Below are 19,444 nucleotides of genomic sequence, written 5' to 3'. Positions count from 1 at the left end.
CAGTATTGTGAATTTTATTAATGTCTCAGTTTGACTGGAGGTGATCTGTTAACCTGAGTGTGTAACAATGGATAGTACTGGGAAGCCTTGCCCATCAAAAAATAGTCTTTCTCTAAAGAGATAATGCTCATGACTAACTAAAATCAATTAATTGAAATGTATAACAATGACATTTTCTCTGTTTATTAATGAACATTGATTTGTTTAGTGGCTTCAAACATCTAATGCCCAGTCAGTTTCTAAGTAATCAAACAGCATTTGGATAAAGGAAGGAATTTTTAGACTATGAAAAGAAAAACAATGGACTAAATTCTCTGCATATGTTTGTATGACTGTAACAGGGAAAAAATAAGATCATAAAGTTAGGAATAATGTACATGGAAAGAAGAAATATAATGTGATAAATGATTTTTTGCTGTTTTATCAGCTATATCCCTAATTCAAAACAAGAGCTGTGAAAATGAACATATTAGAAGTAGCAGTCTGTCACATTTTCAAATTCCTATGTTAACATTTATATTAGAGACAATCACTTTAATTTCTAAATATTAAATTTTAACAAACCTTAAAAAGACTTCATATCAAAGCACTTCTTGGACAATCTTCACTTTTCACTGTAGCCAAAAGGCACACTTTTTAAGAATTTGTCAGCAGAAAAGAAAATAAAGATAATATATTCATGCTCATACCTGAGCATGTCTCAGTGGAGATGAGTAAAAGTTAAGTTAATACAACAAACATTATTTTGAACTAAGTACAAATCCAAGTCATTGCATGCTGGAATCACTTGAAAATAAGCACGAGAAGCACTTCAGTCTCCACTGAACCACCCCCATATTTCAGTCTCTTTGAACTACCTGTGACAGTGGTGGAGACATTGTCCCAAATGTGGGCAGCACCAATTCACACTCCAAGGAGAGGTATTTCTATTTTCCATTCTAGTTGGCACAAAGCTGGGTGGAAACCAACAAATGGCTAACTCACCTTGTCATCAAAACTTTACACTATTTTTACACTTTAACTATCAAATCAGCATTTATTGGCTGCAGGGTACATCATTGTTATTAATGAGTGCTCAAACCCCTATTTGCCAGCTATTTCACTTCTCATGCTAATTAGTCCTCATGTGTAGTTCTTTCTTCCATTTGAGTCTGGGATCCACTTTGAGTTGGCAGTAAACAGGTCAATGCTTGCAAACTCATCCTTCCAAGCTTACCTTTAACCCAGCTTCTGATCAGTTCTGCTCCACACTGCACCACACTCTCCTGCTGGCTCTCATCCAAACAGCCCATTCATCTTGGGAGTGTCTTCACTCTTCCTTGAAAGATTAGCAGAGCATACAGTGTTCACAGTACAATTGCTTCATCATCACTGCTCATCTATGGCTACTGATTAAAAAAACCCTGCAAGGTTTGATTCAAATCTTCAGGGGCTCAGACATTGGGGGCCTCGATATCAGAAATACTCCCTTTGGTACTTCTGCTGGGTATCAATTCTCGAACAACTGAAGTCAAAATAATCAGGACTGTTGCTCACCTGAAGATAAACCCCTTGCAAGCAATCATCGCAATGCACATCAAACAAGGTTCTTATAAGGCATGACAATAAAATGGCACCTATCTCTCTCATCTCTGTGCCAAGATTCAATTCATCCTATATAAGTGTCAAAACCAGATTAATTCTTCCAAAAAGTATTCAGCTTGAACTTAGACATCCAAAATTAAGAAGTATGTATCTCATCCTGTGTGAGTTTGAAACAAGTTCTGTTTCAAACAGCTGCTCCTCTTGCTGAGTATCTACCAACAAGGAATCTTTTCTCGGTAGTGAAACATTTTGTCCTCATGGGTAGGATACGTCTCATTTAAGTTTAGACAACTACAATTGAAGTAGTTTGCAATACTTACTTTAGAGTTAATAGAGATAAATAGGCATCTTGAATCAGACTCATTGCCTATGAAGACAATCTGGACAAATAATCAAATGTAGACATCCTAATTCACTTATTTAGATTTGAAATACATCCCTGATTGCAGATACAATGTTTGAAGTGACAAACAAAGGCATCTCTCTTTTCTTTTTCTCTCTTCTCACAAATTCTTATTCCTCACTATATTATGAAGATACTTTGCAGTCCTATTAAGAGTGATTAAATACTAGTTTAAGTAGATAATCAATGTCTGCTAAGACAGATTACCTTATTAAAGAGAAATTTAATTTTAGCCGTTTCCAAAAACTGGGACATAGTATAGAATAAAAACCCAGGGCAGCCATCAAGGTCACGGTCAGAATGAAATGCATCACTTCAACCATAATCAGAAATAACTACACACAAACAACCCAAGTAAAAGTAAAAAGCACAGGCATAGGGGTAATTTATATCTCAACACAGGCAGAGCAGGAATATGTTTTATGAATCTCTTGCTTAACGTTAAGTGACCTCTTTGCTCTGCAATTAAATTATCCAGAAAGGAAGAACATTTAATTCATTATAAGAGGGAATGATTTTTTTTGCTATACTAGTGACAAGGCTTGTACTGAGACATAATCAGTTACTTCAGCTGACTGCTTAAATTCCAAGTATTTTCTTTCTCTATGACTAATTGAAGTTACATTTTTCTATTTTTTTTTTAATGTCTTCAGACATCATCTGACATGTTTCTCTTATGATGCCAAATTCATATGATGTTTCTCTCTCTCTGACATACAGGTGGCTCCCAAAGAAAACTTTTTAATGAACCCTATTTTGTGCTTAAAAAGCAAACACCAAATGAAGGGTAATAATTGGTGTACCATGAAACTGGACAAAACCTGACATTTTCTTCTTTCATAATCTTTTTGTGCATTAATAATACCTTGATAAGGGCTGGCTGTAGGGGTTAACATGAAAGTCATAACTGCCCAGACAGTATCCTCTCCTTGATTCTCATGGTCCAAAGGGAAAGACTGGGTTACAGAGGATGCACCAGAAATTCAAATCCCAGCTGATCAAGTGGGGGTTGTTGGCAGGTCTTTGCCTCTTAGCCTGAGCCCCCCCTCAAGAGATGAGAACTTCTGCAGAGGGAAGATACAAAATCATAGATTCATACAATCATAGAGTCATTTCTATTGAAAAAGACATCCAAGATTGAGTCCAACTGTTAACATACCACTGCCAAGTTTACCCTGAAACCATGTCTCTAAGTGCCACATGTCCATGTCTTTTAAATACCTCCAGGGATGGTGACTTCCCTGGGCAGCCTGTTCCAATGCTTGACAAACCTTTCAGAGAAGAAGTTTTTCCTAATATCCAATATACATCTCCCCTGGTGCAACCTGGGGCTGTTTCCTCTCATTCTATCACTTGAGACCTGGGAGAAGAGACCGAGACCTGTATCACTGTAACTCCCTTTCAGGTTGTTGTAAAGAGCAATAAAATCTCCCCTGAGTCTCTTTTCTCCAGGGAATTTTTGGAATTGGTTAGGACTCTGCATTCAGTACCTCAAAATTTCACTTCCCCAGATTCAGATCTCCTGTATACCTCACAGCCTTGTAACTTCTACATATGCAAATGGGTGTGGCAGCAAATGAAGAAACAAAAATCAGGAAAGGTATCTGTGTCGTTCCACCCATACACGCCTGAGATTCTCATATCTTTAAAGCTTTCCGTAGAGAGTGTTCAGGGGTAGTTGGAGAACGGAATACATCTCACAGGACAGCATATCATCACTAAATAACTGGCCTCCACAGGCTACCTGCAAACTGATACTGCTTAAAATTTAGAAATAAGAAGGCTGTTTTTCTTAAGACAAGGGATGGCAAAATTTTAGTCCATGGCTTCCCCACATATTTGGCATAGATCACCACAGTTTCTGACACTTTTAAATGAACTAAGGCAATGTTACAAAAATCCACCTTTTGTCTCTGATCTTTGTATGACCAGTGTCATTCTAGAATATGGGGAGAAGCTTTGAAAGGCTGACAGATATAACAGATACAATTTTTTGTCCTGTCTGCTGCTTCTATTACTTATTTCCATAGGGAGATGCATCCTACCTGTGCTTCCATCTGCAGAACTACCACCTTTACACTGATTTCTGTGATAGACAATTCTGATAACTGGCAGATCCATTTTCCTTCAACTGCATGTACAGATACAACAGAAACCTTTCTTTTGTAGGCTTAATGCTTGGAATAATAGTATGTTATTTGAATCGTACCAGTTTCACAGAAGAATATGGCTATATATGCACTAGAGTACTGATACCTCCTTCTACTCCTCCCTCACACCCAGTATCTCCCTAATTCATCCCTTTTTTAAAATATACTTCAGTTATGTTGTAAAGAAGATGCAGACTGTGTCTGGTTTTATTAGGCAGAGTATGGGAGAGGAGGAAAAGTGTCTGGTTCTACAACAAGCATGCACACAATGATTTTTCATGAAGTTATCAAAAGGAAACATTTGAACAGATTTTGGTATCATTTATGAGTAAAAGCATGTTGAGCAATAGACAACTGTGGTCTGTTGTCCAACAAGTGAATAAAATAGAGGCAGATGGCAATACATTAACTCTAGCATGTTTGTTCCAAGGCGCCCAGTGCCAGCTGCACTCACCAGAACTTCCCAATATTAACTTCCTTCTCCCTCATTGCCACATGCCACCTAGCGACTTAACACTGAATCACAGCTTTAAAGCTATTAACACCGAAAATTACAGTGTGCCACAAGGACACGTGCTTGTTTCTGAATGCTTAAGGATGTAAAACTGGCCATGGAAACAGCTAAATGCAGAGCATGAAGCACCACTCTACTCTGAGAGCAATTTATCTCACAGACCTCCAAGGACAAAGAAGCAAAACAAAAAATCTGGTGTGCCTGAATGATGCAAATTTTTGTCTCCCAATACTTGTGCCTGTGGAGCATTAAAACACAGATCAGGTCATTAAGACATTAAAATAAAAACAACAACAAAAAAGAAAGACATCATGTCTGCTGGAACAACAAGGAATAAATTCAGTCAATGCCTAAAATAACAAACATTCCCTTCTGACTTAGACTTACTAAACATTTTACTTAACTTTCCTATTTAACTCCATATATTTGAAACTTTTAAATGTCAAGTTTTTAGTCATATGAGTTCTGGGGGGGTTTTATTATTATTTTTACCTTCTCAGAGAACACAAAAAGTGGTGAAGAGCACCTCTTCCTAGAGGCAATCCTCAGCTGCAATCTAAGGCCGTGTTTCAGATATGTTTCACTTTTTGAACACATTATCACATTTCTTACATAGAATAGTGAGAGTACGTTTTTTGTTGGATAAAATTAGAGATGGTTAAATCATGCTTTTAACATCTTTACCAGTAACAGCAGCCCTAGAATCTCACCTAATGATTTCATAGTAATAGCTTTAAAATCAAAACTCTTGCTTGAGCAGGTAGTTCTAAGAAGAAGAAGAAGAGATGTGGTGATGTCCAGATTCTTCCTGCTTAGGAAACAAAAAAAAAAAAAAAGCAAACAAAATAACACTATAGGGTACTTGTGATGCTTATCAAAATACTGTGTCTGCTTTCTCTCAAGTGTATTTTGATTGAGCACTGTCTGAGTTCTTCATTACACAGGCAGTCCAGACATCAGAGATTCAGCATGACTTTATGTAATGCAGATCAGAAAGCATTTGATGGCAACTTAATATCTGAAATGCAATGAATAATTCACTATGTGGATCCAGAACACCATTTTCTAACTTGCTACGTTAATAAAATTAAGCTGCAAAGAATTATCGTCTCAAGACAAAACAGTATACCAGACCAAATCAAAATGACATTTATCATACATGACTGTTAAAAGATCTTGTAAATGAATACTGCAATATATTCTCCTTTGAGGGAATGTTACTGTGTGACTGGTAACATAATAATTATGCCATGTTTGTGTATAATATTTTTTTCATCTGACAACTCCTGGCCTGATACCCTAGAAGAAACTTCCCTAATCAGCATCAGGGAAGCTGAGGTCAAAAGAAACAAAGAATCTGTAATTATTTCCCTCTTGCCTGATTCACCTGCAACTGCATAATATTCAAACAAGCCTGTATTAAAACAAGATTTAGAAATTCAAATCTGAATTCCTGCTCTGTAGATTTTTTTTAAGATCCATACATACCATGACTCCACAGTTTTAATGATACAAGGTATATCCTTGCCAAGCAGTTAAATGCTTACAGATGTTCCAGGCAGCACTCCATGAGCGGCAATATCCATAATCCTATGTCCTGTCACGATCAAGTTTAACTGCATTTTAGAATTTGATCACTTGGTCTAATTAGCACTGGATAGGACCGACCAAAATTCCTTTCCTTACAGTATTTAAGTTAAAGTCTTCCTCATCTTTGAAGTCTAAGGTTTACAAACATACCTAACATGTAATTGTGAGAGTAAGTAAAAAATTCCCAAATATCTAAATGGAAAGCAAGTTTGTAATGCTGAAAACAATCCCAGACTGGTGCTACAGAACTAGGCTGGTGCTTTATCGGTATTGACAAAATAAAGAGCGAGGGAAAGGCAGCTTTGTGAAGCTTAGGCACTGATGGCAAATATTCAAAATGCTCGTTTAATTCAGAGGCTAAATATTCTCTTACAACTGTTGGTTCTCCTTCAACCTGTCACGGGTATCAGCCTTGACAAATGGGAGGATAGGAGTGATTCATCCTTCCTAATGCTGTGCTCTACAGCTGACCTCAGCCTCTCCTGAGAGTTCCCAGAGACTGCTGAACTTACTGGTATAACCTGTGGTTCATAACTAAAATTTCAAAATCATCTTTTACTGCAACTTAAATATATTGCATATATGTATCTCGTTGAAGTGATATCAGAGAGGCTAATGAGGGCAACAAACACTGAGTTGTGAAGGGAATCTGCCTTTGAAATGGCAATTTGTTCATTTGGTGTTTAAAAAACATCTATTTTACAGGAGAAGGCAGCAGCACACAGTGTAATACACCACAGGCTGTCAGTTCTGTATTTACCACACAAGGACAATGCCAGTCTAATTTTAATGATGAGCTGTTCTGGTTGAAGCTAGGCAGAACAGCTTCCTCCAGCTTCATTGCAGGTGTGGCAGTTCGGAGAAAATCTCCCAGGGTTTCACAAAGTAACAGAGTTGTTAATAATATCTTCCAGAAGCCTCACAGAGAAAAAGGAGAAAGATAAGGAGAAAGAGGAAGAGAGAGGCTTTGTGATTTCACTGCCAGCTCTGGCAGTAGAGTAGGATCCTGAGCTTCTTGAAGTCTATTTATTAAGTATTGGAGAGTTTTACCAAATGGTAAACAAATTCTTGCTTGGGATCTGTTACTTTTTGGTTCATGGCAGAGGCATTGCATCTTACTTAGGCCCTCAGAGGCATGAAGGTAATAATCTCTGTAACAGTGTGAAAGTGCATGTCAAAGCTACCAAGGAATCACTATATTTGCCTAAAAGGCAAAGTTCAGACCGTTTTACAAATAGGTAGTATGCTAAAAGCATGATTCAGGCCACCTATTTTTTTTCTGAATCCTAAAGAATAACTACATGCTGTCAACATTGGAAAACACAAGAAGCTGGGGAGCAAACTCAAGCACTCCTGATTATCCCACCACATAATCAAAACACCCCATTAGCTCACTACTCAACTGTACCAGCCAGTTTTTTTCCAAGATTAAACCTGAGCTGGAGGAAGGATATAGTCAATTCCCAAAACCGTAAGGACAAACCCACACTAGGATTGCTTTCTTGCTCTCTTCACATCCTCCAACACAATCCAAGGACACCTTGCAGTCTCAAACATACCTGAAAGCCCTTATCCTTTCCCCAAGGCATGCAACCAACACCTTTAGTTTCTCACTAAGACACCACTCTGGTGCATGACAGCCCTATATTAATTCAGGCACTCCTGGTGGAAACAGAGGTGTGGGCAGAGCAGACTTAGGTGTAGATTGAATGTAAACTCTGTGGTACCATATAGGGCAGTCCAGTCTTCCCTTTCATAACACTACCCATGTTCAGGACATTTAAAGCAAACAAATGATGCTGCACTTCAGGAAAATCATCTTGTTTGAGCTATATTGCAGTTCAGTTATGGACGTTGTGGAGCCTAAATTGCTTTTTAGCCTCTAGTACTTAGGGTAAAACTGGCAAGCTTGAAGGAAGTTCACATTAAGTCTAACACAGCTAGGCAGCAGAAAATACACGTGACACTGAGGAAACAGCATCAGAGCAGTGTAAAGAAGGTACATCCTAAAGATCTAAACTTTGTTCAAGCAGCAAATTTGGAGCTAAGAAATAATGCACTCTACCACTAGTGACTAGTTACATAAAACTTGTATGTGAAACCTTACCAGGCTGTGTGCTAAAGAAAGTATAAAATGAAAATGTACAATGTAAAGAGTATTAAATTAACTACTTCTAGGCTGACTCATTATTAATACTCAATGTTATATCACTACAATGTGTTACTGTACATACACATTAATAGTCTAATACTGAACAAAATAATATAAATCAGTTAAGAACTTTAAATGAAATCAACATAACTCAACCATGAGTATGAGTGGGGGTGTTTCTTAAATGCAGTAGTTTAATGCAGTTCAGGCAGAGAAAATTGAACAGTAAAACATAGCAGGGAAATAGTGTATTAATTATGCATTTACAACCTATGATGCTTACTATATCAAAACAGCAAATTTCAAAGCACAGTGAAGGGCTTATATAAATGAACAAGTTGTGGTGCAACAGTTTCACCCATCTCACCTGATTTGTGGTAGCTGCTCGTATAGAGGTTCTTAGCTTATACTGAAGTAACTTGAGCTGGCTTACCCTTGTTTCATTAACTTTGTAAACAGTGGGAACTTTTTCCATGTATTTGAACTTTCCCCAGATGCCTAACTTTCAGATTAATTCGCAGCATTGAAATTATCACAGCCAGAGAGTTAAAAAAGCCTACCCAGACCTGAAAACACGAACATTATTTTAACCTATACTGATGGAAAGAAGAACTCATGGGATCACACAATTTTCTGTTTTTCTGGGGAACATAATCAAACCATATGACAATGAAAGTGAAAAAAAAAAAAACTAAAAGAAAATGAAAATATGCTGCACATATTTTACTAAACCAAGGGATATCTTGGTAAGAGCAGCGCTCTCTAACACTGTTAAAACTCTTTCCCCTTATGAAGCTGTCTTCAAGGACACAACAGAAGGACGAGATGTGGCCTAGAGGAACAGCCTTGAGAGAAGGGCCCACAAGAATTTCATGAAGTTCAACATGTCTAAATACAAGATGGGTTGTACCACCCGGGCTGGTACAGTCCCTGATATGAGACTGGGAGAATAAGTGATTGAAAGCAGCCATTTGGAGAAGGTTTTGGGGGTTGTTATGCGTGAAAAGCTGAACATGAGCCAACAGTGTGCGCTCACAGCCCTGAAGGCAAATCACAACCTGGGTTGCATCAAAAGAAGTGTGGGCATCAGGCTGAGCAAGGGGATTTCCCCCCAACTTGCTCTTGTGACACCATACTGAGTACAGTTCTGGGGTCATCAGCAAAAGAAATATGTGGAAATATCAGAAATACTGCTGATCCAGGGAAGGGCCATGAAGATGATCAGAGGGATGAAGCACCTCTTATGAAAACAGGTTGAGAGAATTATGGTCATTCAGCCTGAAGAAAAGGAGGGAGAAATCTCCTTGTTGCCGCTCAGTACCTTAAGGGTCTTCAGGGTTAAGCATTCTATAACGTATATTATCTCAGTACTTTAATAGCCCATTGTTTTTATAATTCTTTCTATAATTTATTTAGGCAAGTCAGCCAGTTACTTTTTATACTGATCTCTATAGCTTTGCTTTCTTCTCCCATAAATGCAGTCTCTTTTTCTATTTTTTGCCAAACTACTGCATCTGAAATTTTCCAGTATATGACTCCTTCCTCTTAGTATCCCTCAATCAAGATGTGAACCATCTTCAGATCATCTTTTGAAAAGACATTCTCTCTGCAATAATCCTTAACTGGCACTTATTAACTACCCAGGGAAATTATGATTTTTCCCCACAAAGATATACTATTAAAATATGTGATTTAGAGCTAATATAACTACATTTTAAATATGCATTATTTAAACTGCTTCCTATTATGATAGCAAAAAATATTTTTAGAAGACAACAGCACTTCAGTGGTACCTCTTTAGAACATTTCTGCAGCTGTTCCTTTAAGTAAAATGGACATGGACCAAATGAAAATATTTATGTCTAAGCAGAACCTTGCAAAAATATGTTATATATGACTAGGAAAGGAAAAATGAGCAGGGCTTGGAAGAATAACAGCAACAAGAGATATCACTATCAGAAATAAAATTAAATGTAGACAGGAACATCAAACAAGAATGTTGTATTATAAATAACCATGTCCCTAACTGAATTCATAAATCAGACTTTACTTATCTTTAATCTCTCTCCTGAGCATTGTAGATGTAGCTTCAGCTGCCTAACTACAGCCCTGACTGGCATTTGATCCCTGGGACAGTCTGGTCAGCCTTGAAGCAATGCATTCTTCCTCGCATTAATCCACACCCTAGACCAAATATAGGCTTCATTTCTACTCTAAGCCATATCTCTTCCCAGGCTCCTTTCAAATTACTTTCCTCGTTCACCTCGAGGAAAATTTTGAGACTGTGCATTCTGCATGGTTCCTTGGCAATTGTCATGCAGCCAGTGCAGTCCACCCTGGCACTGGCCCATTAAGGCTCCAGTCGTGCCTCCAAGGTCTGCCCCCACCGGCATTTCATCTTCAGCTCCCACTTCAGCCCAACTGCCTCTGCCAGTTCCATGAGCCTTGAAGGTCATTTGGTCAATAAAAAGATCAAAAGTAAATAATGAAGCCTAAATGTACAAGAAGGCAGCGCAAGAAAGCAATACAATTGTATGACAGGAAAAAACTGGCACAACTTTTGCCAGAGAAGTGGATATAATGTCACTTATTGGTAATAAATTGATGGCTGCCTTTATTACTTACAGATTTCTTATTCATAATGTTTCTTAGCTGATGCCTTTCTTATCCATCTGCAAAAGAATACAAGTAAACAACTTGATTTCATGTTTTTCATCTCTCATTAACTATCTTTTTTGCCTTGCAAATGGCAATATTGGCCAAAAATGTTCACTCTAAGTGCTCCTGCTTCTCTGAGTCCCTTATCTGACTGCCTATTATAAAGCTCAAATATAAGCTATTTGTCTTTCAGAGGAACTATACATTGAACTGCATTTTGTGCTATCTTTAATACCTACACATCAATACATTCAGGCAAACCTCACTAAACTGTTCAAAACATTTCTGTTTCTTAGCATTGTTAGGAATATTTGTTTCAAATTGCCTGTAACTGTTAATTATTGTTGAAAGACAACTAATTCAAAAATGAATTCTAGAAATAAAGGAGAGCTGGTGCATGACAGAGCTGAAGAAAAATCAAACCCAAAGATTTGTCTCCTGTTGTGCATTACCTATTTTAAAAACAAACAATGCTAACATACCTTCTGTACATTAAAAAAAGCCTTTGGTGTAAAATTATTTGGACTAATTGCACCACAACTTTAATAATACTACACCTATAAATAGCCACATTAAACTTACATTGAATTAAATATGAAAAACAATTCTGATTTAAGTCTCTAAGTAGTGAACTGCTGTAAAGTCATAGAATAGAAACAATGATTGCACTAATAAGTAAAAATGGAGTATGGAAAAGAAAGATAAAAGAAGGATTAAATATACTACATCTAAGTTCATTAGTTCTTGATTTAAATTGATAAATACAATATGTGCAGATTTAAAACAGTAATTGCCCCCAGTATAATAAAAAATCTGGGTGCAAAAGCTATGCACCTCTATGCTTTTTAAATATTCCTATCTGCAATCCTTCCTAATCTGCAAACTCATTGGAATGAAAGTTCAAATAAAACAAGGAACTGTTTTATTGGAGCAGGAGGCTACAAAGTCCACAAAGATGCTGAGAGGTCTGGAGCATCCCTCTTACAAGGAGACACTGCTGAATCTGAGCCTGGTTAGTCTAGAGGAGACTGAGGGGAATGTCATCAACTGCACAGAAATATCTCAAAGGTGTGTGCCAAGAGGATGGTGCCAAACTCTTTCAGTACTACCCAGAGACAGAATGAGGAGCAATGGCCATGAACTACAGCACAGGAAATTTCACCTCAAAAGAGGAAGGACTTCTTTACACTGAGGGTGGCAGAGCACCAGAACAAGCTGCCAAGGATGGTCACAGAGACCCTCTCTGAACCCAGTCAAAACCCATCTGGACATGTTCCTTTGTAACCTGCTCTAGGTCACCCTGCCTCGGCAGGTCTAGGTGATCTCCAGAAGTCCTTTTCAACCCTAAAAATTCTGTGCTTTTGTGATTCTGTGAATGAGGCAACAGAAGGTAATAAATATTAAATAAATAGGTTTTGAGGAATGTTTTCAGCAGAAGTCATATGAAGAGCATGACAAGTCAATGGAAGAATTTCAGAAACAAATGTGAAGAAGAATGGCAGTTCTCAGCCTTCAAACCTTATAGTGTTATGGACTGAGGAAAAAAAGGATATACAACAATTAAAATCTCTTAGTTTTGTCAAACCAAATTTTCTCATTTGCAGATGAGAAAAGGACGAACCATAATAGATGTGCACTTCAGCTACATGTATCAAGAAAAAAATCCAGCATCAGGATTCCCCTGTGGATTAGCACATGGTATGCCTTTGGGGGATTCTATTTAAATTTTTTTTCAAACTTAGCTTAGCCATTTGCTTTCCTAAATAAAGTTGTATCTGCACTTTGTGTATCTTCCACATAACAGAAGACAAAGATGCACTTTCCCGGTGTGTTTCATTATTATTAACAAACACTTATGCAGTGATCAGTTTTCTGCATTTTTTTCCTAAAGCAATGTAGTGAGAAAGGCTGCCAGCAATTAAAGTACTTCATCATTCATAGCTGGCTTTAAATAAACGAGCACAGGAATAAGCTTTTGATGCAACTGAATACTTAGGGCTGGACACACTCTCACAGTGAAGTGGAAGAACTCTTTCAGGAATTTAAGTGTCCATTAAGGACACTTTGACTGTAACAATATGTATGTTTGCTAAATATGTAAAATGCATCTTCACTTGTCACACATTCTATACAACAGATTACTTTGATATTATGTCAGTATTATGTCAATGAAAATAAAACAGACTGGCCATCCGCAGCTATATTCTTATCTTTTACAAAATATTTTTCTGCCTAAACACAAGTAGAATTTTTCTTTTTTTAAATTTTCTTTATTAGTGGAAAGTCTTGAATTGCTATTTGAGACAACAAACATGAAGAATATTTGAGCCAAACAAATTGATATATAAGAGAACTGGAAGAGTTAATCCCATAATGAATAAAGTACATGTAGGATTAAAGGAAGATTGCACCAAGTTATTTGACAAGTGAACAAGAGTCAACTCCTGAACTTGGAACTTGAGTATTGTATTTTCTGTCTGGGCCTTAACATCCATGACTGCTGAGTGCTCATTCAGTTCATTCCAGAAAATTCATGACAAAAGACTAATTCAGTTCTCTTACAGTCACTTTTGATAGATGAATAGGTTTTATTCTGGCACAGCCATTAAAATCAACTTGGAAAACAGAAAAAAAGAGTGCTTTTGACTGTCATATAGACAGTTGTTCTCTGATAGCTCCAATTCCAATTTGCAAATGTCTTTATTGCAGACCTTCATTTTCCTTGCCATTTTATTTTGAAGATTAATTAACAAACACACGTAATAAATGCATAATTAACAAACGCATTTGCTTTTATGTTACCGTAGATATGAAACTTGAGGAGAAAACCATAAACTTATTGTAAATGTTAGGGAACAAAAGGGTAAGCACATACTTAAATGTCAAAAATTATTCTCAGCGTGTCTAAAGGCAGTTTTAAACGCCTGGTTTTTTTAATGTGATTCATGTGCTACCTTTGAAAAAAATATTCACAGACAATAAGTGTGGCAATAAATTTGGTGACAAGTATCTAGAAGTATTTCTGGTTTTGTTCTTGATTTCAATTAAAATAAGAAGTAGTTTCTATAAACCCTACTTAAAGTCCCTGACTAATATATGTCCTTTAAAAGTTCCAGAATGCAGATTCTGTAGTTTCCTCAGTGTTTAAATTGGGACATTTTCATATTGTAAAGTAAATCTCTTAAATTAAAATAAAACCCCACACAGTGTGTGTACTAAACAGATGGAAAATGTTTTTCTTCACATCTAGCACTCACAATTGTACCTTAGCATTCTTGCACTGCATAACGGGAGCATTTCATTAAAGGAGTATTACAACTGCAGCCTTCTGGACTCTCTGGAATGCATTTCTGCCACAAGCACACAAAAAAGCAAAAAGGGGTACATGCTGTGCCATTGGGACCGTTTTCCTATTTATATTTCCTGATAATAAGGATAATTACATTTTTGCAATTGCATTACGTTACTCACTGTTGTCTAGCTTCCATCCTAATACATTTTTGCATAATGCTACCAAGACTATCATTCTTATTTTGGTGAAGTAATGCAGAATTTGGAGGACTGTGTCTTGTTTGAATTCAGGATCAATTTCCAGATTATTTATGCAGTTTATCAAGAAAAACTATGGGTTTAAATCTTATCCAACATCGTGCTTTGAGAAACTCCTAGGTGATAAAGATATATTCTCTTTTATCATGAAGTGTTTCAAGACATTCAAATTTAAACACTTAGTACTGAGAATTTAATTTTCCAAAATGAAATATTCAGACAATATTCTAAATAAGGGAGATAGAAAAAAACTTTTCTGAAATAGTGAATTAATATGTTGATATATGATCAATGTCAGTGCTCAATACTTAGTTCAGCAAGAAGTGACACTTTGGAGTAGTCAAAATAATTTGCTAATTTAGACTAATTTAAATAAAAACATTAGAAGATATATTTTCAGAAGGAGTTGTTCTGTCTTCAAACCAATATATGTCATATTTTAAATTAAGAATTTTAACATATTGTTTCTTTTCAATATTTATCTCCATTTAAACCAGAAAGAGCTCAATAACTTGAAATGAAACTAATATTTTCATATGACAAAAAGAAAGTGTAGATTAGTCAGATTAGCATAGCTATTAGTCAGATTAGCATAATTATCATGTTTCAAAAAGAAAAGGTGGGAGACACAGCAGTTAGACCCATGAGAAACATATCCCACAGGTGTTTGGAGAAACATTTAGTATTAAACAAACATTTAAAAAATCCTATCTTATTTATCTTAGATATATTTTCTTTGTCACATCATAGTGTTAAGATCAGAAAATATCCATTCACATTTTTAAAATACTGGTAATTGTAATATTAATATTTTAGGAGTTATATACTTGGTAAGAAACCATGTCAGATATTTTAAATAATATTTTTAATAATATAGTTCAATTCTAGGATCAAAGATTAATGCAGACATAACTAACATAATCCTTCATTTTCTACTTCTTTGTTCCCTCAGTAAGTATTCTGCTACTGTTACATCAGGATAAATGTCATAGTTAATCAAATAAATGTATAAGCAATTTTATTGGAATAAACTGTAAAACAATATAATAAAATCAGCTCAGTGTGCAAACACTGATGCACCTTTTGTGGCAAGCCTTATTTAATTATGAACTGACTGTTCAATTTGGGATAGTGGTAAAGAACAGCCAGTTCACCACAGCAGTAGCTAATTCCTCATCATCCATTCCTTTAACTCCATTTGCTTTGGTCTGAGAACTCGCCTGAACACACAAGCAAATATCTCTCCTTCCACAATCACTACTAGAGAAGTGAGGGTTGTTTGGCAAATGGCAACAGAACTTTTCCCTCCCACAGGCCCTTCGGGGCAGTGACACAGCCATGCATGCGGCAATCCCGCTGTCAGACCCAGGAGCCTGGCATCCTCCAGCCGCGTGTCTGGGAAAGCCTTAGGCACCGTCATGGCCCTCATGATTGCCATTGGGTCACCATCTTTTGCTATCACAAAAAAGGAGACTTCTGTGTGTTCTAACAGTCCTTGTGGTGAGAGACTAGGACTGCAAAATGACCTGGGGAGCTACACATAGTTCAAAAGCAGTCCCAGACAATGCAGTAAACACACTAATTTATGCATTTTAGTTTTCAAGACAGCATTATGAATTGGCAGCAAAGCTTTTCTGCATTTAATAGTTTCAGATGTTTGCAAGATGGTGGCAGTCATCTGGTTGCAGTGAAGAGAGGAGGACTGCAGGAGTACTAGCCAGTAGTATAACAATTGTCTAGAACTGAAATGTTTACCACAATTAGTTGTGTGGTAAGAGAAGATATTTATCAATATTTTAAGGGACAAGTCCTAACAAAAAAACCCAAAACACTTGAATACAGGTTTTCACTGCAACAACAAAGGCTTAGCCATGACCTGGAACTGTACATTTACTGTATAATAGACAGTTAATATGTAGTTATTCCTGAGAGGAGCAATCTGGGAGCTTAGAAACACACTGCACCTCTGTGTGGCAGTTCAGATAGAGTCTTCTTGAATTTATGTGCTGCTCTTTCCCGAGCACTGCTGATACTGATTGCTTTGAGTTGTTCTAAGGTAAAGACAAAGGACCATTTATAGTTAACCACCTATGGAAATGAACACTGTGAAATCATGAAATCAATTGCTGAATCTCTACATTTCTTCTTAGATTTCCTTCTCTTCCTTCTCTTGAAGATACCATGAGCTACGCAAGAATTTGTAGCTATCATCAACAGATCTTATTCCCATATAAAAGCAGAGCTATTTCCCATTATGATTTCCTCCTGGAAATACTCCCTGCAGGAGGATAAACATATGGTAAATGTGAAAAAGTTAATTGCCTATATATTGGCTGTAAAAGTTAATTAGCTGCATAGTCTTCCATATATTGGTATTTTAACAATTTACCTTCAGATGTCAAAACCGATGCTTTCATTTTGCTAGGTCTGTTACCTCAAAATTAGCTTTCAAGAGAGTTCAATGCAACAAACAGATCTTTCTGTCCAGAGACTGCATGCACCATAGAGAACAATTTCCCAGTAAAAAGAAATACATCCTTGGGACTCTTGCCATCTGATTGTGTATGGTCAGTCAAAAGCTAACCTGGTAAAAATATTTTTTAAGCCAAGTCAGTTGTCTGAAGAAATTGCTTGTCCGTATAAACATAAGAGCTCAAGAAAAAAAGGGAGGAATATAGTGTCAGACATGATTTGTGTGGCCCTAATCTGCCAAGAAGCCACAGTTTAGTTCTCATATTCTTGTTGTTATGACTACTTGCACTCAAGATTAAATTAGTCTCGTATCCAGGCTTTGAGCAAGCACCAAAATATGGAGTTTGAGGGAGAGAGGACAGTTTCAGCTCCAAAGACCCCTTAGGAAAGTACATCAAAGACCAAACTGAGATGTGCAGACACTTGGTAAGGGCCACAGCCACACTTATTTTCTCCAGTTCTCATGCTGATTCAACAATCAGTTCTCTACTGATACAAAACAAGGCTAATATCAGGCAGAAAACTATCACTCCTCTTCCTCTTTGGTAGGACAAACCAGATTTTTGAAATTCTGGATAGCTGAACAGAAACTGTCTGTAGCCTCATGCCCTTTAAGAGTCCTCTAGTTATGCTTCTGGGAAGGATTGTTTATGTAGGATCCCACTGAATTTGTCACATACCCAAAATGAGTTGCTAGATCAACACTGTACCTTCTATTGGTTTTAGGCCCTACCATTGTCCAGAGTCCAAATTTTGATACAAACTTGGTGCTTTTAAGTTTGGCACCATTCTAAATGTCACACTGGTCAAAATTCTGGGCAATGCCAGCAAACACTGTCAGGACAGAACTTGTAACTTAACCCTTGATCATCTGCGGCACTTATGTTTTGAACCATTCCTTCATGTCTTTTATGGACCCCTCCAGCCAGATGTTTTTAAGACAACACTGCTGCAGAGACAGATAGAATCACGAAGTCTAGAGGCAAAACAGTCTGCATCACTTGGCTCTGATGTTCTCTTTAAATATTATAACTTATTATAACAGTATAATAATAATTTGTTTCTTTTTTACTTACTGGAGCCGCTGGACCTGTCAGTGAGACCCCTGTGATTTTAATTAGCAAGAAATGGTCAGCCTAGAGGAACCCCGGTAAAATTAAGTCTATGGGAAGGTTCTTCACTTCTGTCTCTTTTGAGGAAAGGAAAGGTAGAAAGGGGACTGCAATGAAAAAAAAAATTTACATTTACAGGGATTTTTATGCAAAAAACTTGCAGTAGTTATGAATTTCATGTACTCATGCAACTTACTCATGAAAGTTCACATTTCCTTTGTGGCTAAGGGCTTAGCTAATGGTAGAACATGTACTAGATCACCACACACTCCTCTTAATGCCAGTTAACTAATTATTTCACATGGAATAGTAAACACTAGAAAGGACAAGTTCTTAATTTGATCTCATCTTTCATCAAAGATGGAACCTCATTTGTAATAAAATTTGTAAGAGTTAGGAATTTCCTTCATAATTTCAACTTTGAGTATAAACTTTTTATATTTTATATATACTTTATATATTTTTTATATTATTGATAAATGCTTCTGCAGTTACTTTTCAAATGAAAACATCATCCCATCAGAATCTGAAAACTCAAAGACTGAGCATCTTTTCCATTCCATTAGACACCTTAGTTATCATGAAACAGAAAAATAAATGACTATCAGTAAATGACTATCACTGACTACCCATCTCTTAACACCACTGCCTCTAGTCTGACTTAACTGGTTAGCAATTGCTTGATGAATGCTTTCTGCAGATTTTAATTCCTTCTTTCTATGCAGATTATTCCCAAAGAAACAGTAAAATTTTCTAAAGCACATTAACTCTGTTTATTTCTGCACATTTGAAACAATTCTCATTGGATCTTATAAGCAATTCCAGCAATCTTTTAAGGAATTTACATAGCTGAGAAAATCTTCCTTTTTTACTGCTTCATTGGCAAATCTGAAGTAGTGTAAACTGATCTTGTGGTAGTCAAACAAAGCACTGACCTATTTATTCCATATGTGTTTGTCTTTAACAAAGATGTGATGGACTGGAAAGAGTTGAGCAAGAAGACAAATCTGAACGACCCTCAAGAAAGACTTACTCTTTTTAAATCAGTATAAGACAAATTTAAATACCCAGGTGCAAAATTAAGAGTTGGCCACCTCTACAAGCAGTTACAGCTGGGCAGTACTTTGTCTACACCTGATGGTTTCACCATGAAGCTGGCTTTGCAGCAGCAGCACTTCAGATCCCTGCAAGCTCAATAAGGTTGTTCTTTAAACTTATCTTGTACACAGACCGTAACAAAAGCAAATTATTTCGTTTTAA

Source organism: Pseudopodoces humilis, chromosome 2, assembly GCF_049639895.1.
Source record: "Pseudopodoces humilis isolate 2021_Gansu_Grassland_sample_001 chromosome 2, ASM4963989v1, whole genome shotgun sequence".
Lineage (NCBI taxonomy): Eukaryota > Metazoa > Chordata > Aves > Passeriformes > Paridae > Pseudopodoces > Pseudopodoces humilis.
Note: the sequence above shows the minus strand (reverse complement) of the source record.